Source organism: Phyllobates terribilis, unplaced genomic scaffold, assembly GCF_046119375.1.
Source record: "Phyllobates terribilis strain yellow unplaced genomic scaffold, ASM4611937v1 Scaffold_1__5_contigs__length_1240528914, whole genome shotgun sequence".
Lineage (NCBI taxonomy): Eukaryota > Metazoa > Chordata > Amphibia > Anura > Dendrobatidae > Phyllobates > Phyllobates terribilis.
In genome coordinates, this window is record NW_027362761.1 from 703,000,722 (window position 1) to 703,016,854 (window position 16,133).

Below are 16,133 nucleotides of genomic sequence, written 5' to 3' on the forward strand. Positions count from 1 at the left end.
GCCTTTCTTGGACAAGATCCTTTGCCTCCCCTCTGCACGGCACAGCAGCTGTGAATCTACCTTCAGTGCATATGATGTAGCCCATCCAGGCTTCCTTCACCTCCAGCTGCCATACTGCAGTGTATCCCATCTATATCTGCACTGTGCCAGTTCGGTGCTGACGGCTTTCACATGTAAAGCACCTCTGTGCTTATTCCCAAAAGGATCTTTCTGCCTCTCCCATGTTTGGACAGTATCCATCTGTGCCTTTTGGTTCTCATCTTCGGCCATCATCTTATAGCGTATCCCGCCAGAACACTGGCCGAAAGTCCACTTGTAATTAGAGATGAGCGAACCTTTCAAGGTTTGATTCATTTCTGCTTGGCGAACTTCCAGATGTTCGTCGAACATATCCAAACCCCATTGGATTCAATGGGAGGCAAAACCAAACGCATAGACAACACCTTCAAAGGGGCCTGAAAGCTGCCAAAACAGCTCAAATTAGGGGCAGATACCATGAAAAGTGGCAACAACTGACTCGCAGTGTGAGAGGGGAATGTGTGGACATTGCTGCAGCATCGGACTCCAGCCACAAGGGGTCTCTGTTGCCTCTGAAAGGGATTCTATGTAACGGGTCTGGGAGGTGGAACCTCTGAGCAACTATACAAAGGGGCAGTCCTTGTAAGGAAGCGGGTGACTCCCAGGGAAGGCGGGCAGGCAGTCACGGCTAGTGACGGGGACAGTCTCTGGGTAAGAGGGCAGGAGGTCACAGCAAGTGACGGGGACAGTCTCTCGACAGGCGGGTGGTCACGGCAAGTGACGGGGACTGTCTCTTGACAGACGGGTGGTCACGGCAAGTGACGGCTAAGCCTCCAGGTAGGCTAGCAGGCAGGTAGCAGGTGGACGCTCCCAGGTGAGCGGGCAAGAATCTCTGGACAGACAGGTGGTCACAGCAAGTGACGGCAGAGCCTCCAGGTAGGCTAACAGGCAGATAGCAGATGGACGCTCCCAGGTGAGCGGGCAAGAGTCTCTGGACAGGCAGGTGGTCACAGCAAGTGACGGCAGAGCCTCCAGGTAGGCTAACAGGCAGGTAGCAGATGGACGCTCCCAGGTGAGCGGGCAAGAGTCTCTGGACCGGCAGATGGTCACAGCACGTGACGGCAGAGCCTCCAGGTAGGCTAGCAAGCAGGTAGCAGGTGAGCGCTCCCAGGTGAGCGGGTAAGAGTCTCTGGATGGGCAGGTGGTCACAACAAGTGACGGCAGAGCCTCCAGGTAGGCTAACAGGCAGGTAGCAGATGGACGCTCCCAGGTGAGCGGGCAAGAGTCTCTGGACCGGCAGATGGTCACAGCACGTGACGGCAGAGCCTCCAGGTAGGCTAGCGGGCAAGTAGCAGGTGAGCGCTCCCAGGTGAGCGGGCAGACGGATCCATAGACAGACTGGCAGGGCTGGTAGGCAGACTGTCGGACCGCAGGAATGTCAGCAGATAGACACGTATCAGGCAGGTATCAAACAGGAAACTGGCAGGTAACTGGCAGGTATCTGGTAACGGGACCTGAGGGCTGAAGCAGAGTGAAAGGCTATGCTACAACATTGCTCGGGCACCTCCATTTTGGAGGAGGTGCCTTATATATGGAGAGGTCCTCCGGCCATTGGCCGGGGACTCCTTAGGACGGCGCGCGCGGCCCCTTTAAGAGAGGGGGAGCGCGCGCCCTAAGCACAGTGGCCGGGAAGGAGCGCGCGCTGCCAGCAGAGCGGGAGGAAGACGCCGGGCACGGAGCGGAGAGGTGAGGGGAACAGCGTCCCTGCCTAGCAGGAGGCAGGGACGCCGACGCTACACTCTATAGTGGACTTGATGGTGTTTTAATCAGTGAAAGCAGGAAGTAGAGAGAGGAGGGAAATCGTGGTGCTGCATCCAAAAGCTCTGTATGTGCAGCGTGCTGAGAGCTGAGCAGAACTTTGAGGCAAGGTGTAACGTTGCCTGTGACTCCTGCTAGAGTGGAAGAATCACTTTGGGGGGACAACTACGGTTGGATACAGAGTTGGATTCCCCCCAAAGTATCTGCTGTGGCGTGAAGGGCCTTCTGCTAGCCGGTCAGACTGAAACTGCGTTCTTCTTACAAGCCCAGGATCCTCCCCTGGGTCTCCCAGCTATGTGGCTGCTCGGACGATCAGACAGCCTCTTCAGAGATCAGTTAGCGGCCGGTAAGTCCTAACCTCAGGCCCTACCACAGGTATCCTGGTGGGAACATGCACACAGACTATAGAGACAGTTTGGTGCCAAACATAGATTCTCAGAGACATTGTTTGCTAATAGGGCTGTGTGAACCTTAGCTAGATACTCCCCTCAGTGGGTGAGCTTGTGTATAGATAGCATAACAGAATTATAATTTTATAGAGGTGTTAAGTTTGTGAATCTCTGCGCTGCACCACTGCAGGGGCCGCCTCTTGAACTCATCTAATTGCATCCTTGCTCTGGGTAACTCTTGGTTACTGCATTAGGCGGAACCACAGGTCAGGCAAATTATAGTGTATCAGATAGGCCCAGTATGTTCTATCGGTTGTGCAGCACAGGGGTCTTAGCTGACCTTGGCTAGGTGTGTGTGATATGGGCTAGGTGTGTGTGATAGTTATGTGTTTCTTTCTTACGTGTCCGGGGTAACTCAGTTTTCATTGTTAGTAAAAACTAGTTCTTTAACAAATTGCCTGGTCGTGTTCTTTGTCCTCGGCCCTCTGTATTCTGGGAGAGATCACCCTACACACAGTACAAATTTTATAATTGCATAGCAGCAGTCAGTCATGGGCCATGCATGAGGTATCAGGGTCTGGGCCAGCATTTACAGCTTTGAATTTAACTTCAAATTGAGATGATGTGGATGAGGGATTGGTGTAGGTCTGCTGTGCTGGGAGCCCTGATACCACATGCAACAGCTCAAGCTGCTTTTATGCTCAGCCACACTCTGGTGGTACAAATATAAGTTTTGAAGACTACTATTGCTAGAAAAATTTAAGTATAGTAACATAGGTAGTTTACTGAAAGCAATTGCAAGCTTGCCAGTCTGGGAGCCCTACTGAAACAGGCATCACACATGAAGGAGACCCAACTTGTAGTCACCACGTTTCAAAAAATTATTGCCACACACCACTAAAGTGGCATCAATTTCACTAGAGTAGAAATTGTATAATGGGGACCGGCATCCCTTCCTCTACAGGAAACACACCAGATGGAGACTCAATCAGGAGTCTCCGCATTTCAAAAATATAGGGGCAGACACCACCAAAGTGGCATCAATTTCACCAGAGTAGAAATCATATAATGGGGACTGAAACCCCTTCTACTGCAGCAAAACCCACAAGATGAAGACCCAATCAGGAGTCACCACATTTCAAAAAATTAGGGGCAGACACCACCAAAGTGGTATCAATTTCACTAGAGTAGAAATAGTAAAATTGGGACTGACACCCCTTCCACTACACAGAACACAACAGATGGAGACCCAATCAGCCAACCAGGAGTCTCCACATTTCAAAAAATTATTGGTAACATCAGCAGCAGCAACAGCAGGCACAAAACCACGGCAAAGATGTCACAGACTGCAATAACGCGAGATCAATGCATAAAACACTAAAAACTACACCATCGCCTAGTCTGCACAGTCTGCGATTGGGGTGCAAAAGTCATTGGAGATCCATGACTTGTTCATGTTTATGAAAGTTAGGTGGTCTACATTTTCAGGGGACATCTGGATGCGCTTAACCATCAGGACACCACAAGCAGCGCTGAAGACACGTTCTGAGAGAATGCTGGCTGCTGGGCATGATAAAACCTCCCAAGGCGTGACAGCTGAGCTTAGGCCACTCTTCCATTTTTGAAGACCAAAATGTAAAAGGGTCCAAACCCTCCCTGATGGTATTGATATTGAGCTTGAGATACTCCTGCACTATCCTCTCCAGTCGTTCACTACGGTTCAGACTTGTACTCTGTTGTGCTGGAACACAAGCTGGTCTAATAAATGTGTGAAACGACTCACAGAAATTGCTTCTGACACTTACACTGCTGCCACTAATGTTTTTGCATTGACGAATTGACGTTGCTGGGGTTGGAAGTCTAGAGCTGCGATGCACACTGGTTGTCTAAAAGCGCGTTTTGATACTCCAGCATGCGCGGGTCCTTTTCCAGGGCGGGAAGCATCTGGCAAAATTTACACTTGTACCGTGGATCTAACACAGTGGCAACCCAGTAGTCAACACTATTTTGAATCCTAACAATACGGCGATCATGTTGCAGATAGTGCAGCAAAAAGGCGCTCATGTGTCGGGCTCTTCCATGATGTCCAAGCCAATGGTGTGTTGGTGGCTGGGTAAAACTGATATTTGCTTCCTCCGGCCCCTCCCGCCAACCACGGACAGCAGAGAAGGAATCATTGTTCTCTTCATTTCCTAACTGTTGCTCACCCATAACCTCTTCCTCCTCGTTCTCCTCCATTTCTTCTTCAGCTCATGCACATTCATTAACAGTTTGTCTGGTACCACAAGCCCCCCTCAATCACTGTAATCCACCCTCCCTTGGCACCCGCCTGTGTCACGACAATGTGGAACTTAGAGACATTGTTATCCAACCAAATCCTCCTCTGCTTCCTCCTCTTCCACTGAGACCACCACCTCCTCTTGCAGACTATTCAAAGTGTGCTCCAACATGTAGAAGACCGGAATAGTAATGCTGATGACGGCAACGTAAGAGCTAACCATCTTAGTAGCCATTTCTGAACTGTGCAGAAGAGTGCAGAGGTCCTTAATCTGTGCCCACTCCGCAAATGTCATTTGCACCATATCCGTACTGCGTTGGCTCAGGCTATGCAACATGAGATACTGCGTCAGGGTTCGTCGCTGCTGCCACAGTCGCAGCAACATGTGCAGAGTGGAATTCCACCATGTCGGCACATCGCATATTAACCAATATGGCCAATGACCTCTGTATTGATGCAAGTCGATGATCTGCAGGATACAAATGGTGGAAGTGAGTACACAGCAACCGTACTTTCTGCAGCAGTGCATCCAGGCTTGGATTGTGGTGGACAAATTGCTGTACCACCAGGTTGAGGACGTGAGTCATGGAAGGCACGTGTGTGAGGTTGCCCCGGTGTCGGGCCGCCACTAGGTTCACACCATTATCGCACACAGCCTTGTCTGGCTCCAGGTTCAGTGGAGACAGCTATTGCTTAAACTCGGCCTGGATAGCTGTCCACATCTCTTGAGCTGTGTGACTGCGATCTTCAAGGCATATTAATTTTAACACTGCCTGATTGCGGAGAACCCTGGCTGCGCAGTATGGAGGTGGGGGGGTTCTCTCTGCACTGTTGGAAGGCATGTCACATTAAGGCAGAGGTTGAGGGCACAGGTGGAGGCCCTAGAGAGGGTGAAAGAGGCAGAAGCAGTGGAGTAAGGCCACGGCCCCACTATCTGTATTTGGTCAGTATTCGGTCATTATTTTTTCTCAGGAGTGGGAGCCAAAACCTGAAATGGATGATAAATGCAGAATTTGTGCACTTGTTTCTATTATACATTTTGTCTGATTGTTCCTCACCTGGTTTTGCCTCCCACTCCTGTGAAAAAATACTGACCAAATACTGATTGTGGGGCCGTGGCCTAACTGTTAGATGCAGAGGTTTGTCCCGCAAGGCTTGGGATTCCAAGACTTGTGGAGCATCTTCTTCCCTGCCTGCCCTCACAGCCACCAGAGTCACCCAGTGCCCGGTTAGCGAGATGTAACTCCCCTGGCCATGCTTACTCGTCCAGGTGTCTGTGGTGAAATGCCCCCTGGCAGACATAGATTAAGTCAAGGAACGGGTGATGTTTTCTGTGACATGCTGGTGTAGCGCAGACACAGCTTTCTTAGAGAGGCGACTGGGCAACTGGGACTGGGGGACTGTGACGGCCATCAGCTTACGGAAACCGTCTGTATCCACCTGGCAGAAAGGCAGCATTTCCGTGGCCAAAAGATAGCAGATGGTGGAGTTCAACGTCTTAGCTTTGTCATGTGTGGGATGAAACAATCTTTTACGTGACCACAACTACGGGACCGAGGGCTGGGTGCTGTGCTGAGAGAGGGCGGAGTAGAGTGAACATGACAAATTGCTGGACTGTGAGTAAGGTGCAGGTGGAGATGTTACGGTGGATTGAGAAAGATGTGGTGTGCTCGGTGAAACAAAAACAAGCAGGCATGTCCACTTCCATTACAGCTGATGGGCTCTCACTCAGCCTGACTGGAGCGGGTAAACAAGTGGAAGTTCTGCAGCCGGAGACCTGTATGAGAACACTTGGCACAGTGACTGAGGAAGATGAAGCAGCAGATGCGGTTTGTCCACATTTTATCGCAGTGAGATTCCCAGACTAATGCATGTTAATCGCGCCATATGACGGTTCATACATGTAGTAGTCAAATTATTGCAATTTTTCCCTCTAATGAGTCATTTTTTGCAAAGTTGGCAGATAACATGAGTTGGGTCATTCTTTTCGGTCTCAAAAAAGGCCCAGCTAGGCAACCCTTGCCACCCCTCCGAGCTGAAGACCCGCGGCCACTGCTGGCCACAGTCATAGTTGTGGCTGAGGATGCAGTGCTCATCGTGGTGGCATCACTCTGTGTCTGTGCAGTAGTCCGCAACGTAACCTCCTCGTCTTCCTCCTCCTCCTCTGCTGAGCTACTCAGCTGTGTGCCTCTGGGTTCACACCAAGTGGGATCAACAACCGCATCATCATCCACTCTGTTCTCCCACTCCTCGCCCTGAGAGTCACCCTCCTCCTCTTCCTGCCCTGACAGCAGAGTACAGTCCGTGTGTGCCTCAGGTATCTGAGTCTCATCAGGATCACCTCCACTCCCGGGGGTTAACATCTGGTGACGATGGTCAGGATTGTGCTCGGACGCTACTTCGCCCAGCCCCGGATCCAAAAGAAAAGAATTTTGGACATCGGTGCAGATTAGTGATGAGCGAATGTGCTCGCCACTTATTGGTACTCGCCCGAGCATCACGGCGAGTATTTCTGGGTTGCTCGGGCTGGAACTCGGGTCCCCTCTCTGCGTGTTTGGCATTCTTTAGAGAGCCAGTGAACATGCAGGGATTGCCTGCCACACACTGTAATGCCGTAGCCATGTTGGTTGTGGCATTACAGTGATTGGCTGGCTGCACAGCGTCATCAGGTCTATACAAGACCTGGCGCCGCCATGCTCGTCACAGTCACTCCGGAATCAGGCAGAGTAGGGAGAGGTGCTGCTGAGTCAGGGAGAGATTTGCTTGTTTATAGTTAGTATAGGTATTCCACAACATATATATATATATATATATATATATATACATCTGAACTAACAGTCCTTCTGAGGACTAATCCAGCTGCATATAATCAGTGCTAGGCAGAAGTTAGGCAAGCAGGCAGTGTATGTGGCAGACTGCAGTGCATATAGTGCAAGAGGGTCCATAGCACATTCCTGCTGCTGTTCTTACATATACAGTTATATGAAAAAGTTTGGGCACCCCTATTAATCTTAAGCTTAATGTTTTATAAAAATTGGTGTTTTTGCAACAGCTATTTCAGTTTGATGTATGTAATAACTGTTGGACACCGTAATGTTTCTGCCTTGAAATGAGGTTTATTGTACTAACAGAAAATGTGCAATCTGCATTCAAACAAAATTTGACAGGTGCATAAGTATGGGCACCTCACCAGAAAAGTGACATTAATATTTAGTAGATCCTCCTTTTGCAAAAATAACAGCCTCTAGTCGCTTCCTGTAGCTTTTAATGTTCTCCTGGATCCTGGATGAAGGTATTTTGACCATTCCGCTTTACAAAACAATTCCAGTTCAGTTAAGTTTGATGGTCGCCGAGCATGGACAGCCCTCTTCAAATGATCCCACAGATGTTCAATGATATTCAGGTCTGGGGACTGGGATGGCCATTCCAGAACATTGTAATTGTTCCTCTGCATGAATGCCTGAGTAGATTTGGAGCGGTGTTTTGGATCATTGTCTTGCTGAAAGATCCATCCCCTGCGTAACTTCAACTTTGTCACTGATTCTTGAACATTATTGTCAAGAATCTGCTGATACTGAGTGGAATCCATGCATCCCTCAACTTTAACAAGATTCCCGGTGCCGGCATTGGCCACACAGCCCCAAAGCATGATGGAACCTCCACCAAATTTTACTGTGGGTAGCAAGTGTTTTTATTGGAATGCTGTGTTTTTTTTCCGCCATGCATAACGCCTTTTTGTATGACCAAACAACTCAATCTTGGTTTCATCAGTCCACAGGACCTTCTTCCAAAAAGAAATTGGCTTCTCCAAATGTGCTTTTGCATACTTCAGCTGACTCTGTTTGTGGCGTGCTTGCAGAAACGGCTTCTTTTGCATCACTCTCCCATACAGCTTCTCCTTGTGCAAAGTGCGTTGTATAGTTGACCGATGCACAGTGACACCATCTGCAGCAAGTTGATGCTGCAGCTCTCTGGAGGTGGTCTGAGGATTGTCCTTGACTGATCTCACCATTCTTCTTCTCTGCCTTTCTGATGTATTTCTTGGCCTGCCACTTCTGGCCTTAACAAGAACTGTCCCTGTGTTCTTCCATTTCCTTTCTATGTTCCTCACAGTGGAAACTGACAGGTAAAATCTCTGAGACAGCTTTTTGTATCCTTCCCCTGAACAACTATGTTGCATAATCTTTGTTTTCAGGTCATTTGACAGTTGTTTTGAGGAGCCCATGATGCCACTCATCAGAGGAGATTCAAACAGAAGAACAACTTGCAAGTGGCCACTTTAAGTAGCTTTTCTCATGATTGCATATACCTGGCTATGAAGTTCAAAGCTCAATGAGGTTACAAAACCAAAAGAAGTGCTTTAGCAAGTCAGTAAAAAGTAGGTAGGAGTATTTAAAACAAGAAAATGATAAGGGTGCCCATACTTATGCACCTGTCAAATTTTGTTTAAATGCAGATTGCACATTTTCTGTTAGTACAATAAACCTCATTTCAAGGCAGAAACATTACTGTGTCCAACAGTTATTACATATATCAAACTGAAATAGCTGTTGCAAAAACACCAATTTTTATAAAACATTAAGCTTAAGATTAATAGGGGTGCCCAAACGTTTTCATATAACTGTATTTGTAGACATAGCCCCATATATCAGGAGCCAGTGGAAATTTTTTTTTATCTTAATCCTGGTTATTTGCTTAAAAAGCAATCCAGAGAACAACATTTTTCTGCTCCATTTGCTTGTTAGCACTGCAGAATACAGCCAGATCTGTTCCATATTTCAAAGTTAAAAATGCAGAAATTTGAACTGAATGTGGAAAATATTTGCCTCCTTTTCCATTCTGTTGCAGTGTGTCTGTCAAGCTATTCACGCTAGGTCTCTGTGTAGAATAATATTAGTAAATTACAGGCCTGCTATTTAAAATCGTGGTTCTCTGTCAGACATATCACCTATATGACTGTTCCAAAATCAGCCATTTTTGCCTTCCATTGGTTGCAGTGTGTTGGTGAAGCTATTTACATTAGGTCTCCGTAGAATAATATTAGTAAATTAGAGGCCTGCTATTTAAAACCGTGGTTCTCTGTCAGACATATCACATATAACTGCGTTCCAAAATCAGCCATTTCTTCCATTTTCATTTCGTTGCAGTGTGTCAGTCAAGCTATTCACACTAGGTCTCTGTTTAGAATAATATTAGTAATTACAGGCCTCTGTCAGACGTATCACATATAACTGCATTCCAAAATCAGCCATTTCTCGTGAACGTGGAAAATATTGTTCTCCATTAAAATGGGCAAGGTGCGTGGCAAGAGCCAGGGAAGTGGATTTGATGGTGATGGTGCATGCAGAGGCTGAGGACATGGCCATGGGCAAGCTGAAATTGTGCCACAACAAACACATACATCTTGTCGCTCAACCTTGCTGTCCCAATTACTAGGTGACCACAGTACACCATTATTGAACCCAGAGCAGTGTCAAAAGGTTTTTGGTTGGATAGCAGATAATGCTTCCAGTCACTTTGCCACCACCACCACCTACCACCCTGTCTTCCACACGGTCAAGTCTCAGTAGGTGTGAGTCTGGATCGCATATTCCTCACCCTGATCCTCCTTCCTCCCACCATGCTGAGTGCCCGGAGACAACTGATCCCACACTTGGACACTCAGAAGAGCTGTTCCCTTTTCCATTTGTAGATTCAGGCCTCTTACCCGGCCAGCTTCAAGCGAGTCAAAAGGAAAACACGTGTAGCGATGCCCAAATATTGGAGCAGCCACAGTCACACGAAGGCAACAATGGGAAAGTGCAATTACTGTCGCAAGAGGTGGATGATGATGAAGATGAGACACAATTGCCAGAAAGTCAGGAGGAGGACCAGGGTGCGGAAGTGGAAGTCGAGGTGGTGGATGATATAGTAACTGACCCAACCTGGCAGGGGGACATGCAGAGCGAGGACAGCAGCACACAGGGGGAGGGAGGCGTAGCACCCCAACAGGCAGGAAGAAGCAGTGTGGTGGCCACAGACACAAGGTGGGAAAGTGTTCCCCGTAACGCCAACACAGCAAAAGTTGCCAGTACAACTGTAGGTCTTCCCGAGTCTGGTTGTTTTTTAAAGACTCTGCAGATATCTACAAAAAGGCCATTTACACCACCTGCCAGGCCAGCATCAGCAGGGGCAGCAAAACTAGCAGCCTGACCACCACCAGCATAATCAGGCACATGGCAGCAAAGGACCCGACTAAGTGGACCGAATCCCAGGGTCCAGAAACAATGTCTGCGGGTGACACCACTGCTTCTTCCGCTGTTGTACATGCACACCAATCCCCCTGTCCATGGCACATGCCAAGATGCCTCCTGCCCTGCATGTGTCGTTGCACACTCTCAAGTGGCACCATCAGCAAGCACGTCCTTGTCCCAGCAAGCGCAAATACGCAGCCAACGCCCCACAGGCCAAACTACTAAATTCACACATTTCGCGACTGCTTGCGCTCGAAATGTTACCTTTTAGGCTCGTGGAGACGGAAGCTTTCCGCAACCTGATGGCAGCGACCATCCCTCGGTACTCGGTCCCCAGCCACCACTATTTCTCCCAATGTGCCATCCCCGCATTACACGAGCACGTGTCCCACAACATTAGCCATGCCCTCAACAACGCAGTTACTGGGAAAGTCCACCTAACCACGGACACGTGGACAAGTTCTTGTGGGCAGGGATGGTACATCTCGCTGACGGCACACTGGGCTAATATAGTGGAAGCCGGGACCCAGTCGGACCTTGGGACAGAACACGTCCTCCCGATGCCAAGGATTGTGGGCCCTGGGTCAATCAGGGTTGCCCCCACATTCTACAGCTCCTGCAACTCCTCCTCCTCTTCAGCCTCCATCTCCGAAATTACCACATCAGTTGCAAGATGGAAGCACTGCAGCACTGCCTCGGCCAAGCAGCAACAGGCTGTGCTGAAGCTAATATGCTTAAGTGACAAACCGCACAACGCTAAAGAGTTGTGGAAAGCTCTGAAAGAGCAGGCAGATCTGTGGCTGACACCGCTGACCCTACAGCCAGGCATGGTCATGCGTGACAATGGCCGAAACCTGGTAGCATCTCTGAGACGAGGCAAGCTCACACACGTACCATGCCTGGCCATGTGCTTAACCTTGTGGTTCAGCGGTTTCTCAAAACCTACCCGGATCTGCTTGTCAAAGTTCATCACCTGTGTGCCCATTTTAGAAAGTCAGCTACAGATTTTGCCGCCTTTGCCGTGTTTCAGCAGCGTTTGCAGCTTCCAGCTCACCAACTGATCTGCGATGTCCCCACATGTTGGAACTCTACATTGCAGATGTTGGGAAGGATTTGTGAGGAGAAGAGGGCAGTTGTTGACTACCAGCATCAACAAGGCTATCGGTATTCAGGTTAGACTCCACACATAAGATCTCAGGAGTGGACATGGATGTTAAACATGACATATGTACCATCCTTCAAAACTTTGAGGACTCCACTAAGATGGTGAATGGCGATGACGCCATAATTAGCGTCACCATCCCCCTTCTCTGTCTTCTGAAACATTCTCTGCCCACAATCAAAGAAGATGCATTGCAGGCGGAGCACGATGAGATGGAGCAAGGAACCATACAGGGTGATTCCACACAGCCCAGCCTCATCTCATCCCAATGTGGATTGGGTGACAATGAGGAGGAAGAGGGAGAACAGGAGCTAGTTTCCTGTGCTATAGACGGTACTACCTGCACAACTGTCATACTGTCTGTTCAGCGTGGATGGCCTGAGGACAGGGAGGAGGAGGATGAGGAGGAGAGCATGGTCAGTCGTCCTCTTGGTGAAAACATGGAAGTCTTGCCTGTTAGCAGTCTGGCACACATGGCTGAGTTTATGTTATGCTGTCTTTCTCGTGACCCTCGCGTTGTCCACATTTTGGGTGACAGTCATTACTGGTTGGTGACACTTCTAGACCCACGCTACAAGGAGAACTTTCTGTCTCTTATTCCCTTGCAGGACAGGCCTAATAAAATGGGGGAGTACGAGAAGGCCCTTGTTGCGGAATTAGTGAAAAAATTCCCATTTGAAAACGCTGGCGGCAGAGGTCACAGTTCGTTGGACAACCAAGGAGTACAGACGAGAGAGACACAAATGCAATCCAGCAGAGGCAGGGGAACACTGTCAAAGTTCTGGGACAGTTTTCCCAGACCCTCCCATCGCACAGGCCCTGAGGCGCGGGTTACTCTCCCAAGGAGAGAAAAGTTTCAGAAGGTGGTGAGGAAGTACTTTGCCGACCATACCAACGTCCTCCGTCCTCCGTGGTTTCTTATAATTACTGGATATCCAAGCTACACACGTGGCATGAACTGGCTCTCTACGCCTTGGAAGACCTGGCCTGCACTGCCGCTAGCGTTTTGTAAGAGCGGGTTTTTAGTGGTCTTTATAATCGATAGGCGCAGCCACCTGTCAAATGAAAATGCTGACAGTCTGACTCTTATAAAAATGAGCAAGGGCTGGATTGGGCCAGACTTCTCAACACCAACAAATGATAGCAGCGTAACATACTCAAATACGGTGTTTTTTTTTTTTTTTTTTAGGTCTACTCTATTCCCATGCACCTCTGTCTTCACACCCAGACATGGGTATACACTTCCAGATTTTGTCTATTTGCTCTTGTCCTCCTCCTTCTCCTCATCCTCATCCTCATCCTCCACCTACTCCTCCATATCACCACTATATCTACCATATCACCATGTCTACGTCTCTTGCAAGGGGCATTGGAGTTCCTCCAATTTTTTGGCAGCCGTTGCATTCACTGCACAGGCAAACAGTATAAGAGACCCACTTTTTAATAATGGGAACATTGTTTTCAGGAGGTCCTCCGACCTCTATGTCTCTTGCAAGGGACACTGGAGTTCCTCCACATTTTTGGCAGCCGTTGAATTCACTCCATAGGCAAACAGTATGGGAGACCCACTCCTTTTTAACGGGAATATGTCATACTCATTAATGTAGCCCAGCTCCATGTGTCTTTAAATTGTTAGTAGGGTTTCTCCTAAATTTTGGCAGCCGTTGGACTCACTGCATACCCTATAACTGTATAGCAGACCCTCTCCTTTCTAATGGGAACATGTCGATACTGTGGCCCAGCTCTATGTGTGTTTAAATTCTTAGTGTTTTTTTTCTGAAATTTTGGCAGCCCTTGCAGTCACAGCATGGGCATTACTGACGCGCCCCCAGGGCAGTGGGTTACTCGGTGTCCAGGCCTATGGATGCTGGGGGGGGGATATGTCACAGTGGCTGGCCCGGTCCGTGGCCCAGGGCGGTCAACAAAAAGGCGATAGTTTATATGGGATTTGCAGTTTGATCGTGACGCCACCTGTGGTTTCTGGTAATTTGTACCAGCGCTGCTGCAGACCTCTGAGGCAGTTGATAGGGCAGCTAGGATGGAACAGCTCCCCACAGGTGGAGCGGGACTCAAGGCAGTGTAGAGTTTGACGGTGGGTGGTGATGCTGGGGCTTGTAGTGCAGTCGGGATGGCGCAGCAGAAGTAACTGACAGAGACAGGGGTTTCGCTTCAATGCCTTTACTGGTGCGGATGTCAGGTACGGTCCAGGGTACTCGGTAGGAAGGGTGCACTTCAGGACTTCTCCCCAGTGAGCGGGTATAGGGCCTCCTGGTCCGTGTCTCCCTTTCTCTAAGCTCCTGGCCAGCCTGCAACTGGGCCTAGCTTATGTGTCGTCCTGTTCCTTCACCTGTCGCTTGGTAGTAGGACCTTCCGCTGGCAACCACTATCCCTGGGTGCCGGGGCCTTCGTAGTTCCTGGTCCTGTAATCGGTTTAGCTTCAGGTCGGCCAGGGACTTGTAGTCCTCCTGGTATGCCGGTGATCCCTACTGGGTATAAAGGGACCCTGTAAGCGCGGACCTGGTGTCCGGTTTGTATACTCGGGGGTGAGCCTATGATGCTCCTCTGACCCCTCAACTCCTCTCTCCTCTCCTCTTTTCCTTCGGCCACACTCGGGGCCCTCAGAACGCAGCAGCAGACGTGCTGCGTCTTCGCTGCTCTTCAACAACTAACTCTCTGACTCTGTCTGACTCCTGACTGCCTGGCTCTACCCTCCATATATATATCCCTAACGGGCTCCCTCTGGTGGTATGAGGTGGAAGGGTGGAGGTGTTTGTATGTAATGTGGGCCTCTTATGGAAAAGTCCGTCCATGCACCCTGGGTCCATGCACACAGGTAACAACAATAACAATAATTCTAATAACATTAATAGAGTTACAGTATGTCCCGTAACCAGGTGTCCATTTCACCTATGAAAGTGTAACAACAGGAGAAACATGAGAGACCCGCCTGAAAACCCTCAACGTAGGCCCTGGGCGTGGCTACAGGGCATAAGTGATCCAGGTGCTGGACCACGTTTTCGGCCACGCCAAACGGGTTTTTGTTCAGTGGTCAAATAAGGGGCACTTTTGATGAGTGCAACTATTTACAAGGACAGTTTTTGGCTGCTCACAGTCCTCAGCCTACAAGTCTTTGTACCCTGACGGGTAACTAAATGCACACATATTATTGACAGTTTACACTAAACAATAGGCAATACCCAACTGGGTAACTATTTACAATTTAGGCACTTCATGCTTATTCCCTAAACCGGGCAGGGATTTGTCTTTGTGTGCTGCGTGTGGACCTTCGTAGCACTGGGGTGTCACTAGTGTCTGTGCGTACCCTTTCTGTTAATCTAGCAGGTGTACGTGCTGGTAGATTATAGAACTGCCTTAATCTCTCTATGGGACTGGCAAGTACACTGTCCACTGGCCCTTCAGGCTCCGTCTCAACGGGTAATCCTCCTCTTACTGGGGACTCTTCGTGTTCCTGAGCAGGTTCTTCTAGAGCGCTCACAGGTTCTTCTTGTGGCTGATAGAAGTGTATTACGGGTATAATCACTGCTCCATCAAGCTGAGGCCAGTCAGCAGTGAAATCTCCTAGAACTGTGTGAAGCACGTCGTCCTTGGGTTCTTCTGGTGCTATAGGAGGCACTTCTTCCGTTGTCTTCAGTAGACTTGGGCACACTTTCAGGTGGTCTCTTGAGACTGTTGCGGTCGTTTTACCTCCATCTTTACTGATCAGACAGGTTTTACTGTTGTCAAATCTGGAGTTTAGCTCAGTGTAGGGCTCTCTTTCCCACTGGTCATCGAGCTTGTGACCTCTTCTTTTCCGCTTTAGCACTATCTCTCCAGGTGCCAAGGGTTCTGCTGGTGCATGTTTATTGTACTGTTCTTCTTGTTTTTCCCTTACTCTGTTTAGACTGTCTTCGACAAAGGCCTGTACTCTCCTCTACTGCTCTTGCCGATTTGTATCCCAGTCTTCAGTGGACATATCTGCTGCAGGTTCTACCACTCCGAGTTCCAGGTCCATGGGCAACTTTCCGGGTCTTGCTCTCATGAGGTACGCTGGGGTACAATTAGTAGAACTCACAGGTATGTGATTGTACAGATCTACCAGGTCAGGTAGTTTGTCTGGCCACTGGTTCCTTTCTTCCAAGGGTAAGGTTTTCAGCAGGTCTATGATGATGTTGTTCATTTTCTCACACAAACCATTGGTCTGAGGGTGATACGGCGTAGTCCGGATCTTCTTGCAC